Consider the following 17,725-nt stretch of genomic DNA (forward strand, 5'->3'; position numbering starts at 1 on the left):
TAAGACCAAGGTTGAAGATCACTCCTAATTCAACGAAGATTGTGCCATCCGTTATGTGATAGGACTTCCCGTTTATCCCACGAAATACCTCGAAACGAAGGTCTGCACCATCATTAAAATTGCTTCCATATCGATATTCTTCGGGGATAAAAAATGAAAAAATTAAAGATCTGTGAAGTTTTTCGTCCGTTACAGGCTGAAACGTATAATTTTGCCAAATTTCAATTTTCTTGCTTGTCTGGCAGATTATGGTGCAATCTGGATTTTGGGTGAGGGGGTAAAAATTATGACTTTCAGGAAATTAAACCAAAAAATATGCAGATGATCATTATTACCCCTCAAACGGTTATCCGTACGAAAATTTCACCAAAATAGTGAATGTACAGGCACACACAGTCGTTACGATTTTATTTATATAGATAGATAAGGAATCTGCTCCACGTACAACACATTTTGGCTACGTCAGCTGGACTTAACCTGCAAAACCAACGTTCATGATATTTCACTTATTAATCCTCCTGTAGAAAAATTCACATGAGATCAAAAGTTTTAGAAATGAATTTCCATTAAGAATTGTATATTTCGATTAATTTCGGATGTGCATATTTTGAGGAAGTGCAAAATCATGGTTCCGGTTTCGGATAAACCCCCAGTGAATTTAGGTATTCAGAAATAATACGGGCCCTAAAACCTACACAAGGACAGGTGGATTCTAAATATAAAGTTTGGTAGAAATATATTCAGTAGTTTTCAAGTTATAAAAACTCATACAATCAAACCGACAAACAGACACCAAAGTTAAGAAATATGCAGATGGTCATTATTACAACTGAAACGGACAACTGTACGGAAATTCCGCCAAAATATCCAATGTATAGACAGACGGTCGTTGCGATTATATTTATATAGATGACAGATACGCATGGGCACGTTTGAAAGTGCAAACCTTCATTTCGAGATTTACTGCTCCTAAACGGTACATCATATTAACAAACGGTTTGCACCCTCAGACGTCCCTTTTATCGCTCTACATGTTTGGTATTAAAACATTTTTTTCGTATCTCACATATTTATCGGTTCGATTGAGTTACGATATTTGAATGGGGTGAAATTTGGCTACATTTTCATCATTTTACATTATTTTTCACATACTTATGTGGAAGCTAGAATCATGAAATTGGGTTCGCATATAGCCATTGGTCGTGTAAATGTGCGTGCCAAATTCGATGACTCTACCTTTCCTATAAGTGTGTCAAACTAAGTAATACACGTGTAAAAAGCACAAAATTAACGAACCATCGAAATATACAGCCAAATCTACCCTATAAGGGAGAGAGAGAGAGAGACGACAAAATATCACAGGACCAAAGTTGTAGATCACTCGAAATTGAACGGAGATCGTGCCATCCGTTTTGTGATAGGACTTACCGTTTAGCCGCGAAATACCTCGAATTCAATTGCCTATATTTCGATATTATTCGGCATAAAAAGTGAAATATTTAAAGATCTTGGAAGTATTCCTTACGTTACCGGCTAAAACTTATAAATTTGCTTAATTTCAATTTTTCAGCTCGTGTGGCAGATTGTGAGGCAATCTTGATTTTGGGCTGAGGGGGGGGGGGGGTTAAATTTAGGACTTCCAGGAAACTATAGCTAAAAAATATGTAGGTGGTCATTATTACCTCTTAAACGGAAAACTGTACGAAAATTTCGTCAAAATAGTCAATGCACAGACACACGGTCGTTACGATAAGATTTATCTAGATAGATAAGGAATCTGCTATACGTATAACACCTTTTGGGCTATGTCCGCTAGACTTAGCCTGAAAACCGACCTTTCATGTTATCTCCCTTATTAATCCTCCCGTTGAAAAATGCACATGAGAAAAAGAAATTAGAATTGGATTTCCAAACAGTTTGATCGATTTGCAGTCAGGTTGGTCTTGTACTTTATATATTGTGGGAGAGTAAAAATCACCATTTCGGTCGCCTATAAAACCCCAGTCCATTCCGGGAATTTGAAATGGTATAAACCTTAAAATCTACCCTTGGAGGGATTGATGCTAAATATAAAGTTTGGTTCAAATATCTCAGTAGTTTTCAAGTTGTAAGAAATACGCTTTACGCCCACCCACTCTTGCGTTAAGTCCGGTGGGACTTGTACCGAAAAACGGTCCGTTAATGATATCTCCGTTATTAATCCTGGTATCGAAGTGATGCACATGAGGAAAAAGGTTTAGAAAAAAATAATTTCCATTAAGGGAGGTAGATTGCCATTAAGTTTGGTTGTGTATATTTTGAGGGAGTGCAAAATCACGGTTTCGGTTTCGTATAAACCCCCAATTAGTTCAGGGATTTAGAAATAATATTTGGCCCAAAACCTTCCCAAGGACAGGTGGATTCTAAATATGAAGTTTGGTGGAAATATATCCAGTAGTTTTCAAGTTATACAAAGACAAACAGACAAACAAACAAATTAACTAACTAACTAACTAACTGACACCAAGGAAACCTACCCTTGGACAGATGGATGCTATATATAAAGTTTGGTTCAAATATCTTCAGTAGTTTTCAAGTTGCAAGAAATACGCTTTACACGCATCCGCTCTTACGTTAAGTCCGCTGGTATTTATACCGAAAAACGGTCCGTTAATGATATCTCCCTTATTAAATACTGTTATCGAAATGATGCACATGAGAAAAAAAGTTTAGAAATTAATTTTCATTAAGGCAGGTAGATTTCCATTAAGTTCGGTTGTGTATATTTTGAGGGAGTGCAAAATCACGGTTTCGGTTTCGTAAAAATCCCCACTCAGTTCAGGGATTTAGAAACGATATTTCCGCTAAACCTACCCAAGGACAGGTATATTCTAAATATGAAGTTTGGTGGAAATATATCCCGTAGTTTTCAAGTTATAGAAGGACAGACAAACAGACAAACAGACAAAAAGACACCAAAGCTAAAAATGATGCAGATGGTCATTATTACACCTGAAACGGATAACTGTACGGAAGATTCGCCAAAATAATCAATGTACAGACACACGGTCGTTACGATTTTATTTATATAGATTTTCTAGTGGGAAACTTTTGAATCGGCAAAGGAAAAATCGTCCACGAAAACTGTTACAAATTTGAGATTGAAAAAAATCTACATGAAAAATGAGACTGCTCTCCAAAATCGAGCCCATATCCCCTGATCGTCAGGCGCGTGATTTAATCGAATATTCCTGATAGGCAGCCCACATAAATGCTGTGATTCACCAAACATTCCCTCTTCTGCAGTGATACCCAGATTGTCATTGTTGCTTCCATTTCTTCCATGAAATTCCAACAAATACCAATGCCCACTTCCATTTACAAATGGAATGAACACATGACTGACATTCCAGTTTCTCTGTGCCGATTGCCAACAAGAAATGGTTACTACTACTACTACTAAACGTTTTCATTCCTCCCCTGAAGGGGGAGGCGGGCCTCCTAGACGGTGACGCCATATCTCAGGCCGGGAGATTTGTTACGGTGAATAGATGTGTAGGGAATGTGAGGGGGTGGACGGCTGTGGCCTATACTACGAACTGTCTCGGCATTCGCCTTAGTGCAGGAGAATGGAAAACCACGGAAAACCATTCTCAGGACAGCCGACGTGTGGGGCCAGGCGTGAAGTCCGGCACTGTGCCCCAGGCCCGTCTCCCGAATGTAGAGGCGTAGAGCCACGGTAGAGCAGTGGCCAACTTTCCTCTGCTCTGTTGGCCGGTCAGAGTACAGAGCTGTTGGACCACGGGCAAGCCGTGGCCTCTTAAGGGACGAAACCCAAGGGTCGAAACCCACTCTGCATCCACCGACCCAAGAAATGGTTATATTATGAGTCAAGTTTAAATCACAGTCACTGTCTAACTACAGCAAGTGTTCACCTTCAATATTTCATCTTTCTCTTGTAATCTTCAAAGAAAATGAATTGATCTCCGAAGCGTGTTTTAGGGGCACCTCCTATAAAGGAGTCGCAACAATCTTCTATGGAGAAGGGCTGTCCTTCCATCTCATGTACCAATCTTGGCGGGGAATATTTTGATATACATAGAACCCTTTTGAAATACATGAACTGTACTTGTTCTAGCTTATGCAGATTACTCTTAGTTAAATACTCCCTTGTGAGGCTCTAGACCATACGCCACTGTTGGAACAATCTTGAATCTCAATGTTTACTTGCTTGTCTTTAAGGATAATCGATTGAGATGGGGAATGTCATTTATCGCCCGTATTGCTGCTATGGTCCTTTCTCGCGTGTGTAAGCTACTCTGGTCTGGTCTGAAAAATGATTCTGAGATATTTACATTGGTTTACCAATGATAGTTTCCATTCATATATATACTTGCTGTGGTGAAGAGGCTTGTGTGTTACTATGACACAGTAGAGGCACGTATTTGGGAGAGATACCTGCTGGTCTAACGTATAGGTAATAGAAATGAGACAAATGGGACAGCAGCCAATTTAGAAAGTGGAAAGGCAACAGCCTGGAAGATTGACAAACAGTCTTGCAATATTATTCATCATGGCTTAACTAACTTACATTAATACCACCGCGCTGTCTGCCTCCGTAGTGTAACGGTTAGTGTTATCATCTGCCATTCTCGGGGTCTCGGGTTCGATTCCAGGTACTGTCAGAAATTTAAAAATGGCAGGAAGACTGGTATGTGGTTGAAATGGTACATGCAGATCACCGCCACTGGGGGTGTGTCTGGAAAAAGCTGCACTACCTCAGGTTGAGAACTCGAGTTTTTTTCCCACTACGCTGATGCAAGCAATGGGAAACTACAGCCGTATATCCTGAGGAAGGCCTCTGTGAGTTGTGGGGTAGAATACATCCACGATAGAGGTGACTTGGGAATGTGTATTGGCGTCCAAAGATCCTTCAGCTAGGTCTGACATTGTTTTAATTTTCCTATCTGATATCCTTTTGTCAACTCTTGTTGTCTTCCAACGCGAACCTTTTCATTTCTTACCTCCTGATTAGAATTAAGGGGGAATGATTGCGTAGTTGTACTTCCTCTTGAAACTAAAATCCCCACCATCGTCTTGAGGACAGACAACTTGACGGCGAATTAGGCGACCAGTTTTGTTTCCAAACTACTGTAAGAAAATGTCAAGCAATTCTGCTTCTAAGTGTGGTCCTAGAAGATGGAGTAGAGATAAAGCCTATGAATATGGCATTTGTAGATCTGGAAAATGGCAGTTGATGTCGTTGAGAGATCCAAGCTCGGCGGGATTCTGAAGGTGATTTGTCAAGTATAGACAAACAAGAATATCTATGATCAGTCTGTAAAGCAGACTGGAGCAGACTCGATGTTTAAGAAAAGGATGGATAGATCTTCGAAAGAACAACGTTGCAAATAACCAGTGTTTTATTAATATATAAATAGAAAGGATGGTTAAGTATTATACGTAAAGCACTGGAAATGTATTCACAGTTCAAAGAGAGGAAGTTGATATCTCAACCGGTAATATTGTCATTCTGCTAAAAATCTGGAGAAGCCGCTGAATGTTATGGGCGCATTCTTGAAAGAGCACGAGATGAAGATTGTTAAACAAAAGTAGTCCTAAGGGGAAAATATTGAGTATGTATGAAGTCTTAAATAAAATTTGTGTGGATAGGAATTTAAATAGTAAAATAAGAATAATAGCAGAAGTAAGAAGACCTCGAATTTAGACATTTTCGATCGAGTTTTTCTGAAGAAGACAGTTTTTTCCTATTCTTGCAGATATATGTGCATTAGAAATATAGTTCATAGGAATATTACGTGAAACATGGCACAGCGTGGAAGTGAAATATGGACATTAACTGGTACAGAAAGGCATACAAGTGCTTGAAATGTGGTGCTACAGAAGAATGTTGGTATTGGGTTGTTGATCGGATGCCAAAGGAAGTGATTCTGAATCAAAGTAAAATTGCCAAGGGGCGGAAGATTAGACAAAATTTTGCCAGAAGGAGAGAGATACTGAGACATCCGAAACTTGTTTAGTTAGAAATATTGATCATGAATATCAGGTTTAGCACTAATACAATATAGTATTATTATCTGCCCTCGTCTGACAAGTGGCACTGTGTTCAACACGCCTTTGCCAGCTTATGCGCAACGCCCTATGAAACCACAGATACAGGATACGGGTGGGGATAATGATGGATCATTACACATAATCTAAAATCTATTTTCATGGACTTAAACAATTATAACGAATGGGTCCTTAAATATTTCCATAGTATTTACTTAATGGATCATTTGCATAATTTGCGCTTAATTCTAGAGTACATCGCACATCAACGGCGCTGCCCCTGATAAGGCTTACACAGCTAATTTCATTCAAAGTTTCCTATTGTTCAACACACGAACTTATCAGTAACATTACCATTGGAAATATGTCTTTATTTGAGACTCTAATGGCTCTTGAAACATTTAGCTCAGCGGAAAACTGTCAGCATAACTCAGGTCGTTTAAGGGTACGACGAAATTGCCATTATGCACCGACCTGGGCTCGAATCCGATGTCCGCCATCCTGAAAATAACTATTTAATTCCTGCATACGTACATTTGTAAATACTCAAAACGAGTTGAATATGCGGTGAGGTGCATTTAGCTGTAAACTTGCATTTGAGAGATGGTTGGTTCGAACCCCACGGTCCACAGTCCTGAATATAGTAATTCGTGTTTTCTCATTTTCACACCAGGTGAATACTGGGCCTGTACCTTAGCCAATGCCACGACCGCTACCTTTCCAGTTTTGCCTCTTTCCCACATCCAAGATCCTCGAAAACTGCATTAAGCAGTGGTATGTTGAACACCTAACAGAAGAAAAGGGTCATACGTAGGACTACATCAGTATACATATATATTTTATAATAGATTGTTAACCCAGGTCTTTGTGAACGAACGAAGTGTCTTCATGACTCTATTTGCAGGTAGCATTATCTCACCTTCAATTTCTACTCTTCTTTCCATGAAATACCGATCGAACTATTTGCTTCTAGGCTTCCCTCTGCTTGTGTAGCTCTTCATGAACGAGTTTAACAGCTTTGTATGTAATATGTCATATAATATTTCTCTCTAAGTTCCTTCTTACTAGACATAACACTTTCGACAAACATTTCAATCACAGACAGGTTATCAGCTATGGTCAAATAGTTCATTGGAATGCCTGTTATCTAAATTATACCGTGACACAGCACAGCTGTAGTAAGCTATAGTAGGATAGAATATAGCCTCACCTGACTCGTGTAAATTGCTTGTAGACTTCTAAAACAGTCACCGTTCATCTCTCGCTGCTACCTGCTTTCCAGGATAAAACCGTTCGTTTGGTTCTAATGACTTCCTTTCTCCTCCTGAATATATTTCACTTTTTAACAAAAGAGCTTCAAAAATAAGTAAACAGGAGCTTGCACGGAGAAATATTATTTTCCAGGCAGATATAAAGGATCCAGAGCATTAGAGTAGCACTTCTTCCAACGATACATTAAAGCATCGATACTGGCATGGAAGAAATCTGCATCCCGTCCCTGAAGACACGTCATGACGGCTCGCTGAACGGCCGTATCATCGTTGAATCACTTACCGCCTTACTTCTTCAACGGTCCGAAGTCACTGGGTGCCAGGTCAGGGGTGTAAGGAGGATGGTCTAAGTGGACGATTTCCTCACCGGCGGAGTAACAGTGAATGCTGCCAGTTACTGTGACACCCTGGAACGTTTGCGGGTAGCAATTCACATAAAACGATTTGAACTTCTTTCAATAGGCGGCGTGTTGCTGCACGACTCCGCCAAACTGCATGCATCCTACCTACAGCCCCCATCTGGCATTTGGCTTGGACAAGAATGGTGACTGTGTTGAATCATAATGCGTATCAGTGCCCTACAACTCTGTATCCTTATATTTGCCTGTAAAATAAAATTCCTTCCAGTAATCACTTGTTACCTTATTTTTTGAAGCTACCTTTTATATTGGAACATTTCAAGTGCACACGGATCTCATCTAGAGATCCATTTCGTGATAAGAAATTTAAAACAATCCACAGAGAGTCTTTTTTATTAATATTACTTGCTTTACGTCGCACCTACACAGTTAGGTCTTACGGCGACGATTGGATACGAAAGGGTTAGGAGTGGGAAAGAAGCGGCCGTGGCCTTAATTAAGGTACAGCCCCAGAATTTGCCTGGTGTGAAGATAAGTAACGATGGAAAACTATCTTCAGGACTGCCGACAGTGGGGTTCGAACCCACTATCTCCCGGATGCAAGCTTACAGCTGCGCACCCCGAAACGCACGGCCAATTCGCCCGGTGCAGAGAGTCTTGGAGATGATTTGACTGATGATCACGGCAGTAACGGAGAGTGGTCTAGTGAATACAGTGTAAACTACATTGAGCTGGGCTATTACTATTTTCGCAGTACGAGAATCAATATTACATCGCATAAAAACATCACTCCTTCGCGATCACCCGCAGCTGTAGTTCCTGATTAAGGTAGGTCTATCAACTTTTTGTAAGTTGAGTTGGCCTGCATTTCTGATTGTTTCGTCAGGCCCACCATTGCGCAAACGATTCAATTTCCAGTCCAGTACAAATTATTATTATTATTATTATTATTATTATTATTATTATTATTATTATTATTATTATTATTATTATTATTATTACGAGAATGTAAAATAATAGCCTTCATCTTACGATCAAGGTAACATATACAAACATTTTCACTTTTTTTTTTTTTTTTTTTTTTTTTTGCTGGTTGCTTTACGTCGCACCGACACAGATAGATCTTATGGCGACTATGGGATAGGAAAGGTCTAGGGATGGGAAGGAAACGGCCGTAGCCTTAATTAATGTACAGTCCCAGCATTTGCCTGGTGTGAAAATGCGAAATGACTGAAAACCATCTTCAGGACTGCCGACAGTGGGGTTCGAACCCACTATCTCCCGGATGCAAGCTCACAGCTGCGCGCCCCTAACCGCACGGCCAACTCACCCGGTTATATTTTCACTTGCACGTAAAGAATAATAGGGAAAATATGTAAATTTGAAAATAATTAGTTCTGTGAAAAAAAAAGCCGTAATGCAGGTGCTTTACATCACACTAGCCAGAGAACAAACACTTAGGAAGATCTTGTAATGAGGCGTTCTTCTTCACAGTTGGTAAGTTGTTAGTATGTTTTGTAAAGAATGGAAAGTTTTAAATTGCTTATATTAAAGTACCAGTGTAGAAGGTTGTATTGGGACTGCTGCGTTACTCGCGCTGGGAAAGCTGTCTGCTGCCCTAATTGGTCTCCATGGCTCAGCGGTATACAGTTTCCTATCTGCGTAAACTTCTCAGTCACTAACTGTATCTCGTTCACTTTCACAAATAGTGAAGAAACTACTGCCTGTGTGCCAGCCTGACTTCTGTATAGACAAGGGTTCACTTGCCTGAACAAGAAAGGATGATCTCATCTTTTCGTGGTTAGTATGATTAGCTGCCACCCCTGGAGGCCCGGGTTCGATTAACGGCTCTGTCACGAAATTTGAAAAGTGGTACGACGGCTGGCACAGGGTCCACTCACCCTCGGGAGGTCAACTGAGTAGAGGGGGGTTCGATTCCCTCCTCAGCCATCCAGGAAGTGGTTTTCCATGGTTTCCCACTTCTCCTCCAGGCAAATGCTGGGATGGTACCTAACTTAAGGTCACAGCTGCTTCCTTCCCTCTTCCTTGTCTATCCTTTTCAAACCTTCCATCCCCCACAAGGCCCTTGTTCAGCATAGCAGGTGAGGCCACCTGGGCGAGGTACTGGTCATCCTCCCCAGTTGTATCCCAAGACACAGAGTCTGAAGCTCCAGGACACTGCCCTTGAGGCGGTAGAAGTGGGATCCCTCGCTGAGTACGAGGGAAAAACTGACCCTGGAGGATAAACAGATAAAGAAGGAGCAGAAGAAGAAAAAGAAGATCTCATATTTTCGCAAATCTGTAAGATGACTGCAAACGACCACATTAAAACACCGAATACCGGAAGATCTCTAGAGATAAGCAACAGTGGACGTGGTCACCACATGGATGGGTAGCCCAGGCGCTGATGGCCAGAGGAGGAGCAGAAAGGAACTAACCTCTCTACCACAAATAGACTCCGGCTCGGATGCCTGATCAGTGTTCTCTGGCCTAACATCCAGTTCCAAGCGAGTTGGCCGTGCGGTTAGGATCGCGCAGCTGTGAGCTGGCATTCGAGAGAGAGAGGGTTCGAATCTCACCGACAGCAGCCGTGAATATGGTTTTCCGTGGTTATCCATTTTCACACCAGGCAAATGCTGTATCTTAAATAAAGCCACGGCCGGTACTTTCCTAGTCCTAGTCCTTTCACATACTTCCATCGCCGAAAACCTTCTATATGTTGGTGCGACATTAAACAAATAGGAAAAACCGTCCAGTTTGGATAAACATGCTATTAGTTTTACATCTCACCAGCTACGTTTACTGATTTTGGGGACGTCGAGGTACCAGAATAAACATTTATTCACGTGCTGGTAAGTCTACCCATACGAAACTGATTTATTTGAGCAGCTTTAAATACCACGGGATTGAGCCGCCCACTTGAACTCCTTCTACCACTAGGTAGAAAAGCTAACTACATGCTTACGCACGAGGGCGACCGCGACTATACAGTATAATGGCCGACGTCGACCGATAATGGGACAGCTATGCACGGGAGAACAACGACGACGGTATGCATAGATGGCAGTCTCGTGTTTACATTGTGGGCAACTCAGACAGCGACCAGAGCTCTGTGAAGTGACGTATTCTTAATTTCTTGTTTTCTCCAGTCTTATTCATGCCGCTCAAGTGATCTGTATATGATGAGTTTTGATAGTCAATGATTTATTTCGGCCGTATGTCACGAAAAGCCATTTCAGACCTTGCAAGTCCCAATTATGCAAACAGGGAGCTGAAGAAAATACAGTAGGAAGAAGTTGTGGAATTGTTTGGCGTTGAAGGATTTCCTAACGCATCAACTTTTTTTTTTTTTTTTTTTTTTTTTGCTAGTTGCTTTACGTCGCACCGACACAGATAGGTCTTATGGCGACGATGGGATAGGGAAGTGCTAGGAGTGGGAAGGAAACGGCCGTGGCCTTAATTAAGATACAGCCCCAGCATTTGCCTGGTGTAAAAATGGGAAACCACGGAAAACCATCTTCGGGGCTGCCGACGGTGGGGTTCGAACCCACTATCTGCCGGATGCTAGCTCACAGGTGCGCGCTCCTAACCGCACGGCCAACTCGCCCGGTGCAAAAATATCTAGGAAAGTAAAATTGAACACTCATGTTCTTAGATATTTGTTTATGTATTCAATATATGGATGCATTGCAAAACGCACAAGTCCTCTGTAGGGGTTTAATTTCTCATACTATGCCAATACTATCTATCCAGTTTTACGGACAACAAGTAGTGAATTATGTTAATGCCTAGGAAAAAATAAATACGTTTTTTAAACTACAATTTAGAGATTAGGTGGAAATTGTAATTAGGTGTAAGTGTAAATTTTGAGGTAGTGGTAGATAAATTTAAATGTAATAAGGAAAGCATTCATGTATCGGAATAATATGAATTTCAATAAATGATTACTCTCCCCTCATTTGCAGGTGATCCAGAACTTGGGGATGGGAGTATTCTATTCTATTCTATTCTGTTCTATTCTATTCTATTCAGTGGATTACAGTATATAGGCATTTTAAAGAACAAAAGTTAAATCACATTGCTTAGCCATTCCAATCCACACTCATGCATAAAACAATCTGCACAATAATTCCGTGTGACAGGACCCACGTCAGCTTACTCTTCTTGTTTCATGCCGTACGGTGTTTTGGAATACGGGAATCGTCAGAATATTTTCATACTGATATCCGTCTCTTACTCGCACATAATTATGCAGATCGTAACAATCTTTAGTTATGTTCATGGCCAAATCAATATCGACATTCATGTCTCTATGGAAAATTTGCTACTTATTTGCTAGTAAACCGAACGCACATTCGATATAACAGCGAGCTATAGACAGTCTAACATCAAACATTATTTTCTCTGGAATTAAATTAGAGCCTATGTAAAAAACGCATTTATTTTTCAAACTGACCAAATGCTTCATCGCCAACAATAAAATGTGGTACAAGCATCGCATCGGTTGAGAATTTCGGTTTGTTTTCAGGAATATCTAGTCCATTGCTCATTAGTATCTTTAAAATGTTTATGATCCTATGTCCACGTAAATTAATGTGTAATCCACATCGCAAATTACAAGTATAACTATTGAAAAGGAATGCTTGCAGTTGTAATACAATGACCCACTGTGAAATGGTTTGAATGCCCGAATGTGTATGGCATACACCGCCCCTATGACGCTGGGAAAATTTGCCCTGGCGTTGAACCCGATTCTCGCCGTGCGGTTAGAGGCGCGCAGCTGTGAGCTTGCATCCGGGAGATAGTGGGTTCGAACTCCATTGTCGGCAGCCCTGAAGATGGTTTTCCATGGTTTCGTATTTTCACATCAGGCAAATACTGGGGATGCACCTTAATTAAGGACAAGGCCACTTTCTTCCCATTCCTAGGCCTTTTGTATCCCATCGTCGCCATAATACCTATCTGTGTCGGTGCGATGTAAAGCCAATTGTAGAAAAAAAAAAACAGAAAGTCAAGCCATTTCTCCCTCGTAGGTAAAGGTAAACATGTATGTCTAAAAGTATGCCAGATGAAATTGGTGACTTCCCTAGTTACTGCAGAAATTGTTGATACTACGATTCTAAATGAGTAATGTAAACCCTCGAATGCCAGATATGTGTAACAAAGAATGTGGTTGGATTAATAAAAGGTAGAAATCTTTAAACAAAAACTGGTTATTTATTATTCGGATATAAGTTGTTGATTCCTTCTTTAATCACAGGGATATCTCTCCAAGAAACAAAATGGAAAAATATCAGAAGCTGCTTCGCAAGAGAGGTAAGACGATTGGAAAGCATTAAAAGTGGTACTGCAGCATCAAAGAAAGAGTGAATAAATATTCTATTGCCAAACTTTCATTTTTAAACCCAATACTGAAATCTCAAGTTCTGCAAACAACATGACAGAAGAAGATGGTTCATCCGACCAAAATGCTACTGGGCCATACCCGGAATATCGTTCGGCAACCAGAGGGAAAGGACAAAGACTCTGTAGTACTGACGCTGATCATTGTTGTTTACTGAGTTGCGAAGGTCTGTCGATGCTAGGACAGAACGAAGGCTGCCTTAGAAAAGGACGAGCACAGGGTGCTTTTGGTATCACTGTTATCCTCATTCAGAAAGTTTCCCGAATATGATGAAACTTCCACCAAAATACAAATAATACAAGCAATACAAAACTCCCTTCACGGTATCACTTGCATATCCCTCTACGCCATGGGGTAATGAATCATTTGTTTATCATCAAACTGGTGATTACACAACTTCTCCTCCAGGTCAACGACGAGGATTTTCGGATAAACATCCTTCATCTGACACTTCTGATGACAAAAGAAATACCGATTATTACGTGTACTTCTTTGAAATTTTCAGTAATAAATTTGTCGTTCATGTTTTTGTTCGTTAATTTCTTTAAATCCGTTCCATTGATGCTGCTTGTGTTTATGTTCTTTTATGTAACACCTTTTCACAAATACTCTTAATTGGATTTTAGTTTCAAGTGCAATCACTTGAGTTGATTTGTTTGATTTAATATTTTTCTTATTTTAATCGGATTTAACACAAAATCACACATGTATGCATATCTACGGATATGCACTGTCTCAGGGTGGTATCCAGTCCAGTAATTGATGGTCTTGAGGCGCTTCACAGTTCATCGAAATATTTATGGACCGAGCTCGATACCTGCAGTCGCTTAAGTGCGGCCAGTATCCAGTATTTAGAAAGATAATGGGTTCGAACCCCACTGTTGGCGGCCCTGAAGATGGTTTTCCGTAGTTTCCCATTTTCACACCAGGCAAATGTTGGGGCTGTACCTTAATTAAGGCGTAAAGACGTAAAGCAACTTGTATATATATATATATTCATGAACATCCTTATCAAGTGGCTTTGGTCGTTTAGCGACTGGTTGCCGACGATCGTTCAACAGTGTGAAACGGCCTTTATTATTGTAAGGCAACTAGCAGTCAATTATATAGCTGTGAGCTTGCATTTGGAAGATAATTGGCTCGAACACCTAAGTAACCTTATCAAAAATTTGAAGTTTATACATAATTTAAAATGAAATATTTTTGTGTTAGATTCTAATTTTACTCTTTTACATACGAAAAATGTACAAATACTTGTTTCCAAGTTTCAATAGAATTGTAATATATTATTCTGCCAAGTAGATTAGAAGAGGCTGTCCTAGAACACACAAAGATCACCATGGCTGATGCTACCGTGCCGATCCGAAATGGCGCTGCAGCCCTCATGGGCCTTGGCCTACCAGGCGATCGCTCGTCATGCCAAAAGTCTGCAGAGTACGAGGTGGTGCATGGTCAGTGTGACGAATCCTCTCGGCCGTTATGCTTAGCGTAGTAGACTGGGGCCTCTATCTCAGCGACAGATAGAGACTCGATTATTTTCACTTAAGCTGAATGAACCTCAAACCAGCGCTCAGATCCATGACTGGCCGGGAATTGAACCCTGGATCTCCATGCAAGAGGCAGGTTCAATATTCCCAGACCGCGGGCTGGCTACTCGAAAACCTTGAGAATCAAAAGAATTCTCACCTTCATAAAAGCCTATCAGAAACACTCGGTGGATTTGTGGCGTGTATTATTTTCTACAGAACTTTTCTCTGAACAACCTACTATGAAAGAGCACAGAATTTCATGAATTTCAGTCGCTTTTTGTATCCTAATGGAGACCATAGGAAGTGAATTTCCACACAATAAAAGTGGTGGCAATAAGTCGTCCGACAATGGAGCCAGTGTTACAGGGCTGCACAGGCTTTGTCTAACAGTGATGAATTGATCGTGGTTCCGAGGGCATTCACATTTTTACGCGCAAAATCGATAAAATAGAGTACATCGATGATGGGGATTCAGAAATTAGTAAACAAACAAGTAAGCCCCAAACTTTAAATACGCTGAGTGTCCTTGAAAAAAGTTCCAATCTCCACAGAGGAGGCAGCATGCAACAAACAAAGGAAAAAAGGTCATATGAACATTGGTCGTGAACCTACTAGCGTGTTGGGTTATGATTTTATTATGATGGGTCACCAGCTCATTTATTGCTTAGGATTAGGTGACACCTGAAATGAGCGATTGAACTGCCCGTTCGTCTGACCTTAACTCTTTAGATTGTTGGCTTTGGGGACATGTAAATGCCATGGTGTCTGCAGTTCCCATACAAGAAGTGGATACACTACGAGAACATGTGTTTAATGCCTGTGATGGAATCTGGCAACAACCAGGGATGTTCCAACGAATGCGTGACTTAGTGTGGAAGGCTGCATTGAAATGGATGGTGGTCACAATGAGAACATGTTGTGAAGAGTATATCAATGACATGGTGATTATTGGCGGTAGTGGTAGCGGATCATAACTCCGAAGATATTGGGTTTGCTACCAATATTTATACGACCTTTCTTTTTCCTTCCGACCCCGTGGTGAAGGGGTAGTGTGCATGCCTCTTACCCGGAGGCCCCGGGTTCTATTCCTGGCCAGGTCAAGGATTTTTACCAGGATCTAAGGGCTTGTTCGAGGTCCACTCAGCCTACGTGATTAGAATTGAGTAGCTATCTGACGGTGAGATAGCAGCCCCGGTTTAGAAATCCACGGGGCCAGCTAATAATAATAATAATAATAATAATAATAATAATAATAATAATAAAATTCGTGTGGCTATTTCTAGCCGAGTGCCCTTGTAAGGCAGACCCTCCGATGAAGGTGGGCGTCATCTGCAATGTGTAGGCAACTGCGTGTTATTGTGGTAGAGGATAATGTAATGTGTGGTGTGTGAGTTGCAGGGATGTTGGGGACAGCACAAAAACCCAGCCCCCGGGCCATTGGAATTAACCAATGAAGGTTAAAATCCCCGACCCGGCCGGTAATTGAACCCGGGACCCTCTGAACCGAAGGCCAGTACGCTGACCATTCAGCCAACGAGTCGGACATAATAATAATAATAATAATAATAATAATAATAATAATAATAATAATAATAATAATAATAATAGCAGTTTAACGGCTCATTGCCGAGTGCCATTTTCTCTGGCTTCTAACCAAGGTGGTCGCGATTCCAATTCTAATTAATGTAAGCACGAGACATTTTAAATAAAATTTTTCTTCCCTGTGGTTTGAATCCCAGAAAAAAATGAATGTTCTGTCGCTATGATCAACAAATCAACAAGATATCAATATTGCTTTAACGTCCTGTCAATTGTTGTAGGTTTTATAGAACGTCAGACTGTTACTTTTGTCCCCGAGGAGCTATTTAACGTTCCGAAAGCGGACAACATGAGGTTTTCACATAAAACTCCCTCAAATTCGTCTGGCCTGAGCCGCGATTGAATCCGTTATCTTGGAAACAGTAGAACAGCTAACAGCTGAGGTCAGCAGTTTCGTGAATACATTTCCTGCACACTGACCTTGAAGTACTCCCTAGCTGGCTAGTTCTTTCCGTTTCCCTGTACAGTAACTACCCCCTAAACTACTAAAAATGTTTGCATTAATAATCGAGTTTTCTACGAATTGCCTCGCAAGCAACGACTGCTAAACCTTCCTCTGCAAAGGCTTTTACTCTGTCATGTCTAGCGGGTTGCATACTACAAGTGTAACCGGCGCCAACAGAATGTTGCATGGTAATGTGCAGAGAATGCTACATATTTACGGATTGTGCAAGTGTTCAAATTTTTAGTCATGTACTCTCATGTACCTCCTGCTTAAAATATGATATTATGTTTTCCTGATGGATTTTGTGAATGTGCGAAACATGTGCTTTAATAGTTTTTAACTTACCGACAATTATACATAAAATATCAATCATCCAGAAATGTGTGAAAACGGGTCTGGGTTTCATGGTTTCTGATTACCTACAGTAAATATTCTGTGCTATCGTTCAGTATTACAACTTCTCTTTTAGTGTAATAACGTAATTACGTTCCTTCATCGAGAACATAATTCACTTCGTTAGTTATCCATGCCACGAACATTTCGAAGCTGAAGTGAGGATTGTAAGTACATAATATGAGGCAGGACAAGTGTCGGATTAGTTCAAAATGGGTCAAATGTGCTAATCACTACTGTAAAATATTTGTTTTGCCTTACTTTTGATTATGAGTATATTTCGTAGTAAAATTTATAACCACAATTGCAAAAACTTGTTTAATTAATAAGAACAGATTCAAGTAATTTGACAGTACAAATTTAGAGATATAATTTGCTTCACCATGCTGATTTGCTCTATGTACATTTGGCAACACAACTGGTTAGGTTTTCTCCTTCTGTGTTAAAGGTTAGGATATCAAGTGTTGACATGATTGGTCGGCATAAGAGCGTTCATAGATTTACTAACAACTTTAACTCAGATATGTCCGATACTACCTACATGTTACACCATGATCTTGAAGTCTTATTTTTCTCCATAGATTAAACATGACTCCACGAATAGAAGAAGCTATTGCTGGTGGCCTCCAATTTGTATTTTGTTTTTTAGAAGTAAACTGAACTCACAATCAGCT

At 40.5% G+C, this 17,725-nt stretch overlaps 1 pseudogene; it reads left to right on the top strand.

Moving 5' to 3' along the window:
• Nucleotides 1–10,863: 10,863 nt before the first annotated feature.
• On the top strand, nucleotides 10,864–13,020 carry LOC137497010 (uncharacterized; annotated as a pseudogene).
• Nucleotides 13,021–17,725: the final 4,705 nt, after the last annotated feature.

This window comes from Anabrus simplex, chromosome 1 (assembly GCF_040414725.1).
Source record: "Anabrus simplex isolate iqAnaSimp1 chromosome 1, ASM4041472v1, whole genome shotgun sequence".
NCBI classification, from domain to species: Eukaryota; Metazoa; Arthropoda; class Insecta; order Orthoptera; family Tettigoniidae; genus Anabrus; species Anabrus simplex.